The following is a 14,239-nucleotide window of genomic DNA, read 5'->3' on the forward strand; positions in this document are numbered from 1 at the left end:
CAAAGCACAGAGAGTAGCTGGGTGGATACAAAGACAAGACCCAACTATATGCAACCTATAAGAGACTCACTTCAGCTTTAAGGACACACAGAGGCTCAAAGTGAAGAGATGGAAAAAAGATATTTGATGCAAATGGAAACCAGAAGAGAACAAGAATAGCTATACTTACATCAGACAAAATAGACTTTAAGCCAAAAATGGTAACAAGAAACAAAAGGTCACTAAATAATTATAAAGGGGTCAGTTCATCAACATGATATTACAATTATATGTACCCTCATCATTGGAGCATCTAAATATATTAAGCAAATGCTAACAGATCTGATGGGAGAAGTAGACAATGATACCATAATAGTAGGGGACTTCAATACCCCATCTTCAACAATGGACACAGAATCAGTAAGGAAACTGAACTTGAACTAAACATACTTTAGACCAAATGGACCTAGCAGACATATACAGAATGTTTCACCCAATGGAAGCACAATACACATTCTTGTCAAGTGCACATGAAACATTGTCCAGGAGAGCTCACATGATAAGTCACAAAACAAATCTTAGCAAATTTAAGAATATCTTTCTTTCCTGACTACAGTGGAATGAAACTAGAAATCAACAACAGGAAGAAAGATGGGAAATGAACAAATACGTGGAAATTAACGAATACGTGGAAGTTAACATGCTTGTGAACAACCAATGGATCCAAGAAATCAAGCAAAATAAAACTCTTCAAAAAGGGAAACTCTATACCAAAACCTATGGGATGCAGTAAGAACAGTTCTGAGAGGGAAGTTCATCACAATAAAGACCTACATTAAGAAAAAAGATCTCTATCTGATTTTTACACCTCAAGCAACTACTAAAAGAAAAACAAACCGAGCCCAAAGTTAGCAGAAGGGAGGAAATAACAATAGAGCGGAAATAATGAAATAGAAACTAGAAAAACAATAGAAAAAGTCAATGAAACTGAATTTTTTTTGAGAAGATAAGAACGATAGGGGTGTTAACTGATGCTACTGTAGTAATCAGGTCACAGGACGTGAGTGTATCTAATCAACATGTCGTGTGCCTTAAACTTACACGACGTTAGATATTAATTCAATGGTGCCCAGTTTTTTGTGGCCGAGAGAAGAATTGTGGAATGTAGTCCTTGTCCCTTAAGGAACCTATAGCTTAGTTGTGAGAATAGAATCACACTTAAAAAAAAAAAAAAAAAAAGAATGGAGTAAGATGAGGTTGAATTTAATTAAGGATCAGAAGACTAGAGTAGAGGCCCAAGTGGAAAGAGGTTGGGCCAGTGTGAGCTGAGTGCATGAGATGTCTTTATGGGAAGCACAGACACGTTCACAGTCATCCATTCATGCCACACAGCTCGCTCTCATGCTGGCAACCCCAGTGAGGTCTGTGCTCAGGCCACAATTTACATGAACAAAGATAAGGACAACAGCAGAATGCTCAGAATGCAGCTGTAGTCAATTCAACTTTCTTCTTTCTGAATACCCCATAAAGAAATCTCATTTATCATGGAAATATTCTTAGCTCTCATACTGCAGCCATGGGAAAGCCAAAACCTCCCCACACCTTTTTGTTTGGCTAAAACGTGGTGTACAGAAATGGCAACTGCTTTGGGTTTGGCATATCACCACAAGTGGATAACATGGGTCAACCTGCCTTTGGGACTGGGAAGTTGCCCAGCTCCACCTGGAGCTTGACTCACCTCGTTGATCTGTTGACTTCTGTCATTCTTTTCTTGGCACGTTTTCTGTTCTGCGAGATTGCCTTTTACTGACTGAAAAGATGGCTGCTCACTACTGAGGCCTGCGCAGGCTCGTAACAGTACGAAGCGGGAGCCCCACCGGGGTCTCTCCCCAGGTTCTGCACATTTAACACTTGCCTTTGTGTTAGGAAGCATGGAAATTTGGTTCCTTTGATGCATGAAATAAGATGTTCTCATTAATAACTGGCTTTCCTGTCCTTGCTTTGCTGTCAGGAGAGAACTGGGTGAAAAAACCTGTGATTTATTTGGACTGGCTCCATTAAGAACTGACAAGAGTGATGATTTGATTCCAATAATGCTTGATTCTTACTCTGCATTTTGACTGTTCCATCTAGCTGTGCCCCTGCTGAAAGTGACTCTTACTTGCTAATTCTGAACTCCACCGAAGAGTACGAAACAGTACATGTCACCTAAAATCTGAGTGGAATTACCTTTGTCACCAAAAACTTTATAAGACTTTCTAAGTCTTTCTCAAATTATTACTAGTTGATAAAAAAGTCCCAACAACTTTCAGGTTCACTTTTTTGACTGACTTACCCTGTTTACAGGTGTTTCAAAGGGACCTTTGCAATTGACTATATAGTAATAAACGTATTCGTTGATTCATTCAACACGTTCATTGGGACTTTACGTGTCATGCCCTGTTCTAGGTGTTGGGACTAGACCAGTGAACAAAACGGAAACCTGCCTTCATTCAGTGGAGGAAAGTAGACAAAAAAAACCCAAAGGAAATCACGTGATCGGTTATTTGAGCATGAGAAGTGCTCATGAGAAGGACAAAGATGAATCAGGGCAGAAGATTTAGGCTGCTAGTTTACCGGAGATGAGCAGGGAAAGCAGCTCAGTTTATTTTCAATAGTGCTGTTTGGAAACTCACTGAGAAAGATATTTAGAGCAAAGGCTTGAAGGAGGGTTAGGAGTGAGCCCCATGTATGGTGGTGGGAAGATGTGCAATGTGCGGAGGGGCCCTCTGGTAGAAGTATCTGCTGTGTTTCAAACCAGGCTCATGGTAACAGCACACACAGGCACTCTACGTGCCAGACACTGTTCTAAAGGCTTTGCATCCATTATCTCAATTAATCCTCCATGTTTCCCCAGTCCACATTTCTAAACGAAGAAACTGAGGCACAGACAGAAAACTTGCCCAAGATTCCCCAGCTGGAAAGTGGTGGAACCCAGGCAGTCTGCCTCTAGAGTCTGTGTGCTCAACCACGCCCTCCTGCTATGTAATATTTAATCCTTTGCAGATGCACCATGCCACTTTGCTTTCAGGAGAAAATATTTTCCTGATCCTAATGTTGGCATTAGTTGTGCTAGCCTTGAGCTGCAGGTTATTTTCAGTCTAATGAACCCTTCGATCTGTGATAATTGCTGGTCATGATTTTATATTGGCCATTGAATATTTAAAGGTCCGCTCCTTTTTCTTGCTTCCTGTTATATTTTGTCTATCATTATGAACTACCTTATATCCTTTCAGATACAGGGAATGGTGAATGAATAGAAATACACCTTAAAAGAAGGCTCAAGGTGCTTAGCACTTTGGTACTGGGAAGCAAGCAGCCCTGGGTCTGGGAAAAGCCACCTTCCAGCTGGGCCTTGTACCACTGAGATTCCAGTTTCCCCATTCTCCCAGCCATGGCCTTTCTCCCATTGCTCATACTCAGGGTTCCCTCTGGAGCTGACGGATAAAGAAAGAAGCAGGCTTCTCTCTGAAACGGCAGGCCTGACTAATGCAGCCCATATGGCAGTTAGAAGCAGGGACTGAGATCAAACAGTTCATACCTTGACCACAACCTATCTGGTGCCCAGGTCCTCGGCATCTTCATCTGTAAAACGAAGATCAAAATTAGAGTTGTGAGGATGAGATAGGATAATGGTCACCCGTGAAGTGCGTAGCACAGAGCTGATGCATATAAACACTAGGGAAATCTTAGCTGTTATTACTATTAGTTGCTCTTCCCTAAAAACAAAAAGCCAGGGGTGCCTGCGCGGCTCAGTCAGCTAAGCATCTGATTCTTGATTTCAGTTCAGGTCATAATCTTAGGTCAGGATCTCAGGGTCATGAGATGGAGCCCCGCATTGGGCTCTGTGCTCAGTGTGGAACCTGCTTAAGATTCTCTCTCTCTCTCCCTCTGCTTCTGCTCCCCAACCCCATGCTCCCTTGTTCTCTCTCTTAAAAAACAAAAAACACTGGGCTTGGTTGACATCTGTCTCCATTTTATCCTGTCAAATGCCCTGTAGGGCCTCTGTGGTACTGATTCCTCACATCTTGGATCCCAAAATGAATATGGCCTATTGGAAACAAAATTAAACAGATATGAATAGCAAATAAAACCAACAAGCACGGCCAGGTTCCAGCTTACTAAAGGCCTCAGCCACGCTAAAGATAGGGCTTTGAAGAGATGCCATAGGAGAGAGGAGAGAGGACAAGGAGGACGGGAGCTGTGTCCTAAGTACCTCTGCTTTGTAAGCTGGTCTCCCTCCCCCAAACCCCTTTCATTTGCTCAAGAAAAGTCTAGGCTTCTCACAAAATTGGCTTGGACATTTTTAGGATTGCTTCAAGTTCTGCAAGAAGAAAGTGATCCCACTAAAGAGGCTTAGAAAGTCCAATTAAATATTTCATTAATTGTGTTAGAATAAAAGAAAGGCTTTTTCAAACAGCCTTACATGCGTGATAGATTTTTTTGTCCCATAAAATTGTTGAACTCTGACCTTTGTGGGGTGGTGTGGTGCTGTGGGAAGAACTACGCACTGGGCCTGACTCCCAGCTGTGCGGTTGCAGGCTCTAAGAACTTCAGTCGAGGCCACAGGGCCCTCATCTATGAAACGGGGATAATACCTACCACACAAGGCTGTCGACAGGACGAAGTGGCACAGCTGTGGGAAAGCTCCTGGCAGGAAACAGACTTTCAATAATGTCTGTTTTTTTGAAGCCTTTCCTTCATTATTTTACTTTCTGCCATTAGAACTGCTTAATTATTCAAGATTTTTTACATCTAGTTTATGGATTATCAAAGCCTTTGCTAATAGGTCTGTTTCCTGCTGACTTTTATAAAATTACAGTGTAACTGCCTATTGGCTTGTCAGTGATGAGAAATAGCGGATGATTCAACGTCAGTATTGCCGAATGCCTTAATAAAATGGTTATGAAAAACTTTAAAACTGTAGTTAATGGAACTCTATTTTTTAAAATTTATTTTATCTATGGACAGATTTTGCCAGTTGATAGTTTTCTTATTTTTAAGGTTTATTTTTTCTGATGATGCAATTATCACAAAAATGTGAAGATAGAATAAAATCACTCATAATTCTTTTGCCCAGAAAATAACATTATTAAGTTTTTATTCCTTTTTATATGCATAGTTCCTTATATGACTCTTTCCACCTAAAAGTATATCATAAGTACTCTCCTATATTGCTAACATTTAAACTACTTTCATAACAGATATACTACGATCAACATAATCATTTTCCTAGTTTAGATATTAAAGTTCTCTGAAACTACTCTGCAAGAACTGTTTTGGAATGTACGCCTTGGTCTACATTCCTGATTAGTGCCTGAAGATAAATTTCTGGAAGTAAAATTATTGAGTCAATTTTAAGATATTCATTGCTATGTAACATGTTCTCAAAACTTAAAACCCAGTCACTTAAAACAGTAACAGTCCTTCATTTGTGTCCAGGTTTGCCATTTGGGGACAGCTTGTCTCACTCCACACGCTGTTAGCTGGCTGGGGGAGCTTGACTGGGCTGGAGGATAACTCTCACATGACGGACAGGTTGGTGCTGGTTGTTGGCTGGGGCCTTTGTTCTGCTCCAGGTGGGCTTCTCCACTGGATTCCAGAGGGAGGAAGTGGAAGCTGCCAGTCCTTTTAACGGCTGGCCCTGAAACTGGCAGAGTCTCTTTCAGCATGCTCTCTTGCTCAGAGCAGTCACAGGCCAGTTTCCAGAGGGTGCTGGAATAGACCACATCTCTTTCTGAGGGAAGTGACAAAGAATATTTGGTCGTATTTTTAATCAATGTAAGTTTTACTTATCTAACATGACAACAAGAATCTAGGAAATCATATGATTTATTAATTATCTTCATTTTGGAGGGACTAAACCAAAAAAGATTTAGATGACTTTATCAGAACAGAAATTGATGTATAAAATTGTGTCTTCATCCCTTAATTTTCTCATTATCTCTTAGCTATCTGGTGGGCAAGCCCCTTAACCTCTCTGAGCCTCAGTTTTCCTAACTGCAAAATGGGGTTAATAGTAGGTATGCCGTGAGGTTTAGAGAAGATGCTTATGAGGGGCCTAGCATAGGTAAGGCCCATCATTATTTGCTATTATGTTCTTCCTCATGAACCAAGAGAGACCTTACTGTCAGAATATCAGAGTCAGTTCTCCGAATGCCTGTCCAGGCCAGGATTTGGGTTATGTGAATGCTGCTATTCAGCTCACCTCAGTGTCCGTTACTCACAGGTAGGTGTTTCCACATCGTGTGTTGCCCGGTAGTGCAAATCGGGTGCCTGTTCCATATGGGACACCACTTTTGTCAGGCCACGGCTGGAGCAAATGTCTGCGGGGTACTATGATATACTCCTTTGAGAATAACCCTTTGGGAGCGTCTCAGAGCAATCTGGTGTCCATTCTTAACACTCTCGGAGTTCCATGTTTGTATTACAGTAGTTTTTACTTGTATAGCACTTGACAGTTTCCACAGGAATTTCATGTGTTTTTTCTCACAGCTATCCTTAAAGGCCTGCAGGTCAGGTCATATTATTTCAAGTTTATACACAAGGAAGTCAAAGCTTGGAGGGTTATGACTTGTCCAAAGTTAAAAAGCTAATAATTGCCAGGCCCAGTACCAGATGGCTCTGACAGGCCCTATCCAGAATTTTCCCCTTGGATAGTATGCTGCCTAATTCTCCACCAAGGACATTTCAGCAGGTGGCTGTAGGATGAGATGTACACAATGGATATTTTTTCCCCCTGTCTTCCATTAACTGGGTGGGAGAGTGTCATTGTCAATGTGGACTCTAGAATCATTGTGTGCACTTGGGTCCTGGCTCCATCTCATGTTAGTTGTGTTGTGGGAAGTTATTTAACCCCTCTGTGTCTTAGTTTCTCCACATATAAAATGAGAATAATACTGGTACCTAACTCATAGGCATATTAGAGATTTATTTATTTTTTTAGATTTTATTTATTCGTTTGAGAGAGAAAGCATGAGTGGGGTGGGAGGAGGGGCAGAGAGGGGGAGATGCCGACTCCCCACTGAGCAGAAAGCCTGACACAGAGCTCCATCCCAGGACCCCGAGATCACGCCCTGAGCCAAAGGCAGACGCTTAACTGGCTGAGCCACCAGGCGCCCCAGGAGTAGTGGAGATTTAAATGAGACCATCTATGAAAAACACTAGCACAAAGCCTGGCACCCAAGTAAACAGTAAAGCCCCTGTTCTTACTTGGGGTGATCAGAGAAAGTGAGGGCTTCCCTTCTATCAAAATGTTGGCACTGCTGGCCTTTCACTGCCCCTGGGACTTCAGGCATGTTTCGGGAGGACCCTGTTGTGAAAGAACTCTCTTTCATAGGCGTCCACACTGCTCTGCGCCGAACCGAGCCTCCTTGCAACTGCCTTATCACGGTTTATCAGACTGGCCCTGGGGGGTTGGAGCACAAGACAAGTAAGTATTGATTGTTTCCAAAAAAGTAAAAATAAAAATAAAAAATCAGCCCTTAACCCCTGCTAACATTTTGGTGTATTCCTTGACAATCTTGTATAATCTTTAAGAAACTGGAATTGAAGGAGAGCAGAATATGCTACCCCTAAAAATGCCCCTTTAGCATTTTGATTATTTTGAATTAAAGTTATTTCAAAGACAGCTGGTGCAAGAAGGACACTCTGATCCTCCTTTGTCCCCCTGACAGCAGGAAATAAATCTCCCATGTGAAGGTACTCTGCCTGTACCAAAAGGGTAGAAGACACTCTTACCATAAAGATAGGGAATTTAGGGCCAAGAAGACTATGTTGACAAAACTTGTTATTTCTTTGCTAACTTAATACCCTAAGCCCAAACCCCTTTATCTTGTCAATTTTCACAAAGTTATTGTTTCCTTGTCTGAAAGGTATAAAAGCTGCCGGCTTTGGTCACCTCTTTGAGTCTCATATTTTTTATGGGGCTCTCATCTGTACAGAATTGAATTTGTTTTTCTCCTGTTAACCTGTCTTACATCAATATTAATTATTAGGCCAGCCAAAGAACCTAGGTCTTCTTCATCCCTGCAGTTTTGGTGTGTAATGTGGAGCTCTTTACTGGCTGCAGCAGCTCAGAGATCCTGGGACATCTGACAGGAGCCAGCAGAAGGTAAGAATTCTTACCATGTCCATCTCCCAGTTCTCTGCCTGCAGGGTCTGGTGGAAGCAGTGGTGAGAGTTCTTTTCTTTTTCTAAATTTAGATTAGCATGAGAAGATATTTGTGTGAACTATCCCTGGGGTAGAGCTGGTAAAGGCTTGTTATGAGTACTCTTGTTTTCTATTGCTCTCTTTCCTCCCAGTGATGGTGATGGTTTTCTTTGGTCTCTCTCTTTTGTGTCATTTGGCATAACAAAGAAAACCACAGAGTGCAACACAGGCATGGGTCCTATAAACCCGTTGTTTGAGCTGGCCTCACAGACCAGTGAGTTCACGGTTCTCAACAGACCAGCGTCTATTTAGACAAGCTTTGCTGTGGGTCCCGTGTGTAAAAACTGGATGAAGTTTTTCTTTCATCTTGTTCTATGTCTTGAGAGCTTGGCTTTGTAACTAGTGTGAATATTGTCTCGGGTTTCTGCCAGCCAGAAGATGTACATACCAGCTTGCATTTGGTGGCCAGTTGAATAGATGAGGGTTCTAAGAAACTCAGTTACAAGCAGCACTATCCTTGTCTGGTTGTGCCAGTTCTTAGGGGAATTTGTTGCAAGAGGTTCCAGTCCATAAAGGACCTTTATTGTCTCAACTTTTATTGTCTTGTTGGTGCTGGAAAAGTCCCATTCAGGAGCACCTGCCTCCGTCTGTGGCTGGAGGCATCTCACGTTCTCATGGGAAACTGGAGACACTATTTGCATTACACCATTCTTACTGCCTGTGACCACGAGATTTTGCTTTTGTAGGGTAACTCTGGGAGTGAACTTTCCGAACTTTCTGGTGCTGCATCTTTTGTACTCTCTTTTGGGATACCTCTTATATCTTGTGTGCCATAAAAGGGTTATTGGCTTGAGTCAGGATCGAAATTAACATAAGATCCTACTTTTCAATGATGTGTGCTTTGAATTGGAAAAACTTCTGTATTCGAAAAATATTTGGGAGAGCTCTCATTCTGAACAGTTGTCCTGTTGTTCCTATGGAAAGATCAAATTAAAAATTTGATACCAAGGAGTATAATGGCTAGCCTTAGGGACTTCCTTAACAAGATGAAAGAACAGAAATTAGACTTAGAAAAAAATTAAAGTCCACAATCAACATAAATTCCCTTTCTGAAAATCTAGCCTCATTTCCTTAGCAAATTCCCTTAGCTCCCCAAACTCTTCCACCTTCCCCAGAAAATCCCTTAAACACCTACCTGCCTATTTTAACTTCCCTTTCCCTATCAGCTTTATAGATGACGCTCCAACCTCATCTCTAGGCCCAGGGTATACAGGTTACTCATGTAAATGCTGAAAGCCAGGGAGTGTTTTTAGCAGTAGCACCAGGAAGTAAATTTAGCAGAAGACTTGTTTTGCTGTCCCTTCAAACTGCTCCTACTTTCCAGGTCTCTATAACCAGGCTCTGCCAGTCTTAGGCCTTTCTATGCAATATCCTTTGCAGATGTAATCTGGAACCCTCTAGCCCCACCTGAAGAACTCATGTCCTCTGGACAGCAACAGATCTTTCAAACTATAAAGCCCCTTTACCTCCACTTTCAGAAGATACTACCAAATTTAGAGACGAATTAGAAAGATTAGTGGCCAGGGGCGCCTGGGTGGCTCAGTTGGTTGAGCGTCAGACTCTTAGTTTTGGCTCACGTCATGCATGATCTCGGGGTTGTGGGATGGAGCCCCACATCTGCTCTGGCTCAGTGGAAAGTCCGCTTTCCCTCTCCCTCTTCCCTCCGCCGCCACCCCCATCTCATGAATGTGCTCACTCTGTCTCTCTGAGATAAATAGGTAAAGGTAAATCTTTAAAAAAAAAAGAGAAGAAAAGAAAAAGAAAAAGATTAGTGGCCATTTACAACCGCACTCCCAAGGACCTTGATTAGCTGCAAGGGTGTTCTTCCCACCCTTGCTTATACTGTAGTTAACAGAGAGATCAGATGGCCCCCTGGAGAAAACCCTTCTCAAAGAGGAAACACAGGAGCAGAATCTCTCCCAGGCCCTCCTACAAATGATCAGGAAATGGAACAGCTGGAGGCTGATGTTCAGGGGCTGATAGAAGCTGTCATAGAACTTTCCCCCCTAAGGTGAACTGCTCTGAGTTTGAATTCAGAAAGAAGGAGAGCATCCAAAGGCCTTTGTTGAATCCTTTATACAGATTTTTCAAAGGCATACTGCACTGAATTCTGAAGCTCCAGAACATAGAAATCTTTTCATTTCTGCCTTGGTAGGAAAATTTCTTCCTGATATAAAAAGGCAAATTCAAAATAGTGTGATTGGGTGGGCTAGTCAACCTCTAAGCATTATAATGGGAGGAGCTACCCAGTTCTTTGAAGAAAGCTATCAGGAATGCAGGAGAAAAAAGAAAATTGACAATTCTTCATTTGCAACTTGAATCTTTAAAGAAACAAAAGCATGACCCTGAGAACAACTTAAAGTCCACTGAGAGCCTTTCCTATTTTCCTCCAGACATTTTCAAATGTTGTAAAAAATCAGGACTTTGGAAACACAATTGTCCTGCACTTAAAGGAAAAAGAGAAAAATTTAAATAGTAATTACCTTAGACTTCAGATAATAGACAAGTATCCCCCAAAACTCCCGGGAAAAAACTTGCATTCTTTCTCTGTCCCTTGAGCTGTAAGTCTTACCATGTCTTTGAAATATAAACACCATAGGAGATAACTAAAATACTGTCCTCAATCACGTGAAACTAAAGGGAAAAAGTGTGTGGGGAGGCTTTTAAAAATATGATCTGCTATGAAATCTCTCTTGCTTAAACTCTATCCACAGCTTTCCTAAGATTATTTGTCAAAGGCAAATACAAACCTTAAAAGTCTTCTCCACAAATAGTAAAAAATTTAGCCATATGAGTGGGTAAACTTAACTTATTCCAACTGCCAGAAACACAATTTGGATCCAACTGTCACTTGTAAACTAGTGAGTTTTATATTATTATACCGGACTCAGAGCTAACAGTTTAGAATGAAAACTCTAAGGTACTCAGTTTGTATCTGCCTGTGTGTTTATGTATGTTTATCTACGTATGTTATAAATGTGTGATTTATTTTTCCTACCTCCAGATGGTATTACCAAATTTAATTTGTAATAAAGCCCTATTTAATTGGCTTAAAGAAAGATGAGCACTTATCAAATTACATATTTCAAAACTCTCAGAAGTATAAGAGAAGTCAACCCAGGTGGTTGCAAATTCATGTCATCTAGGATAACCTTTGGTAAATAAAGGCTAGTTTAAGTTTGGTGGTTTAATCAAAATAGGAATGTCTTTAGAGTTATTGGCATTTAAGAACTGTTAATGGCATTCTGTCTAGGTTTACTAAAAGTCAAATAAGTTCATCTTATCTCTGTTACAAAATTTGTCAGCAGGAAAAATAACCTAAGATGATGGCTAGCTGATTTAATTTCTCATGAAATTTTGAGTAATCTAATATTATTTAGAACAAATGAATTAGTGGCTCAGTTGGTTGAGTGTCAGACTCCTGATTTTGGCTCAGGTCATGAACTTGGGGTCATGAGATCAAGCCCCAGGTGGGGCTCCATGCTCAGTGCAGAGTCTGCTTGGGATTCTCTCTCTCTCTCTCTCTCTCTCTCTCTCTGCCCCTTTCCCTGCTCATGTGTGCTCTCTAACAAATAAATAAATAAAATATTTAAAAAAAAAAAAAAGACAAGTGAATTAAATAAATGCAAGCAAGATAAAAATTTTTAAGTGAAATTTTCAACAATAATTATTTTTCATGATACGTCTACTTAAAGTTTCCCAAATCTCTGTGGTAACTTAGACCCTCAGAGTTTTGCTAAGTTAAGTTAAATGATGGAAATACCTTGAATATCTAGGCCATTTCCAAGTAAGATAAAATGCAGAAACATTAATTATTGAACATAGGTTTATCCACTTTTGGGTTCTTATTGCATAGAAACTAAACATATTTGGATCTGTCAGTAAACATGTCTTGTGCCACATTAAAAAAAATTGTACTGTAAGAAAACATACGTTTCTAGAGGTTATGAAGTGCGTTAATGGGTTTGCCAATCTATAGAATACTGGTATAACAGTTGACAATTGCATACTAGAAATTAAGGTTTTTAACAGTTAAGAATCCTAATTAATATATGAAATAGTAAAAGAAACAACACTATGCAAGGGAAGTAAGGTGTGTTTAGGCTCAGAAAAAGCATGAGATATGAGAAATATTTTTCTTAAGGGAAAAAGTAATATAATGCTGATTATTTAAGAGAGAAATAGAGAAAGAATTTTTCTTGTGTGGTCATGCTAGCTAAAATAGAATAAATTTATTATAAGCATTTTAAAATAAGGTACTTATGTAAACAAAAACTTAATTTCTTTCATCTGCTAAAAGGACGGTTTTCTTGGACTATTAGTCTGCTCTTGATAAGATTGTGGAAGGTTTTCTTTACCGTTTGAGTAATCTGCCTAGACGGCAAAGATTTTGTGTTTTGTCAAAATAATTTCCTGTGCTTCATGTTCCCTTTATCAGGTCTTTGATTACTTAAGAAAACAGAGTCTTCTCTATTAAAAGAACTAAATTTTTTTCTTTCTACTGTGTAACTTTCTGTATTTTCCTGCAAAGTCTTTAGTTGTCACTTTGGTTAAGTGGATAACTAAGTATTGTTTCACAGTAACATATGATTAATCAAGTATTTAAAACCTATTGATATTTTTGACAAATGTCCCCCCAAATCAAATTCTAAATGAAGTCTTTTTGACCTTGAACTGACTTTGGGATTTTGCAGAGAGTCCCTAGACCACTTGAAAAATTTATTCTCTCTCCTTGAAAAAAGAGAAATGAAAAGATAATTAGGCTTATTTGATATGTTAAATTTCATAGGAAAGCATTATTAAATCAGAAGTGATGCTAAATCTTTTTTGGGTTGTACTTGTGTGGACATATATTATTAATATGTGTTCAAGAAATTGTATAAAATTCCTAAAAATCTGATATGTAATGTTATTAGTCATAAATGCATTTATCACTTTAAAATGTTCTGTGTCACAGAAATAACCAAATTTCCTGTTGATTGCTTCATAAAGGATTCTCATTAGATCTTTCACTATGGCCTTTTTAAAGTCTTCTGTCATTTCATAAGATTCCTTATGAAAAGTTTCAGCAAAGCAGACTTTACAAAAGTCTATATAGTTAATCACTACTCTTGTTGTATTTATGTAAATAATCAGACTAAAATTATTAATACAAGACTTATTTGGAAACAAATTAATCTTAATTTGATTATCTCTGATAGAAATGGGCTTGCCTATAGAGAGAAAAATGATGTTTTGTTGGAAAACTATAGTACACGCTTGTGGATATCAGATTTTAGTCCTATTAATTGTCTTTGAGATTTTGTTGTCTCCCTGTACACTGGACTGGATCCTGAAAGTGTCTAGTTTCCTCCAAAATGTAGCCACAACTCTCCAAACTAACATTTGCAATTTTCTCCCACCCTTTTGCCCTGTAATCATTGAGAACTAAAACTGCCCTTTCCCTAAAGCCATGAATGCTAAAGTTGGACAACTTGGTATAAACATCAGAGAAATCACCATAATAGCCGGTGTATGGATAATCTTTATGACTGTTGCTGTGTGATCTTTCAGAAAGATCACCAGAGACATTCAAACTGCAAAGCAGGAAAATCTGTCAAAGTGCCATTTCCTGTCCTTACTCCATCCGAAAATGTTTTGAGTCTGACATCTAAAAATCTTTTTGACTAGCTGCCTTCAGGACTCAGAAACTGGGATGATTGTCTGCTCCGATCATTAACCATTGTTTTTATTTTATTTCCAAAGAAATGTCCCCTATTAAATACCTCATGCAGATACTCATACCGTAAAGGCCTAACTTTGGGAGCCGGCCTGCAACACCGCCTCCTGAAATGAGACAACTCTTAACTGAACTGACCTATTTTCAAAGACTAAGAGACTAGTTCAGTGAGATAATGGAGCAATCTATCAATCAGCTTCTGGATTGTGAAACTTCTTGCACATTTCAAAGGTGGGGCAGGAGAGCCGAATGTGCCACCCCAAAGTATGCCACTTTGGCGTATTGATTAT

At 39.8% G+C, this 14,239-nt stretch overlaps 1 protein-coding gene across 1 annotated transcript in view; it reads left to right on the forward strand.

The window, feature by feature from the left end:
- The window catches only part of OTOL1 (otolin 1), a 196,013-nt gene that overhangs the window by 17,105 nt on the left and 164,669 nt on the right, over nucleotides 1-14,239 (forward strand). Inside the window, exons 3-5 of the mRNA XM_087870325.1 lie at nucleotides 5,461-5,556; nucleotides 7,358-7,450; nucleotides 8,016-8,131. The gene's annotated coding sequence lies outside the window, so the exon portion shown is untranslated. The remainder of the gene's footprint in view (nucleotides 1-5,460; nucleotides 5,557-7,357; nucleotides 7,451-8,015; nucleotides 8,132-14,239) is intronic.

The sequence above is a fragment of the Ursus americanus genome, chromosome 20, assembly GCF_024610735.1.
Source record: "Ursus americanus isolate L20-20 chromosome 20, mUrsAme1.1.p, whole genome shotgun sequence".
In the NCBI taxonomy this organism is placed as follows: domain Eukaryota; kingdom Metazoa; phylum Chordata; class Mammalia; order Carnivora; family Ursidae; genus Ursus; species Ursus americanus.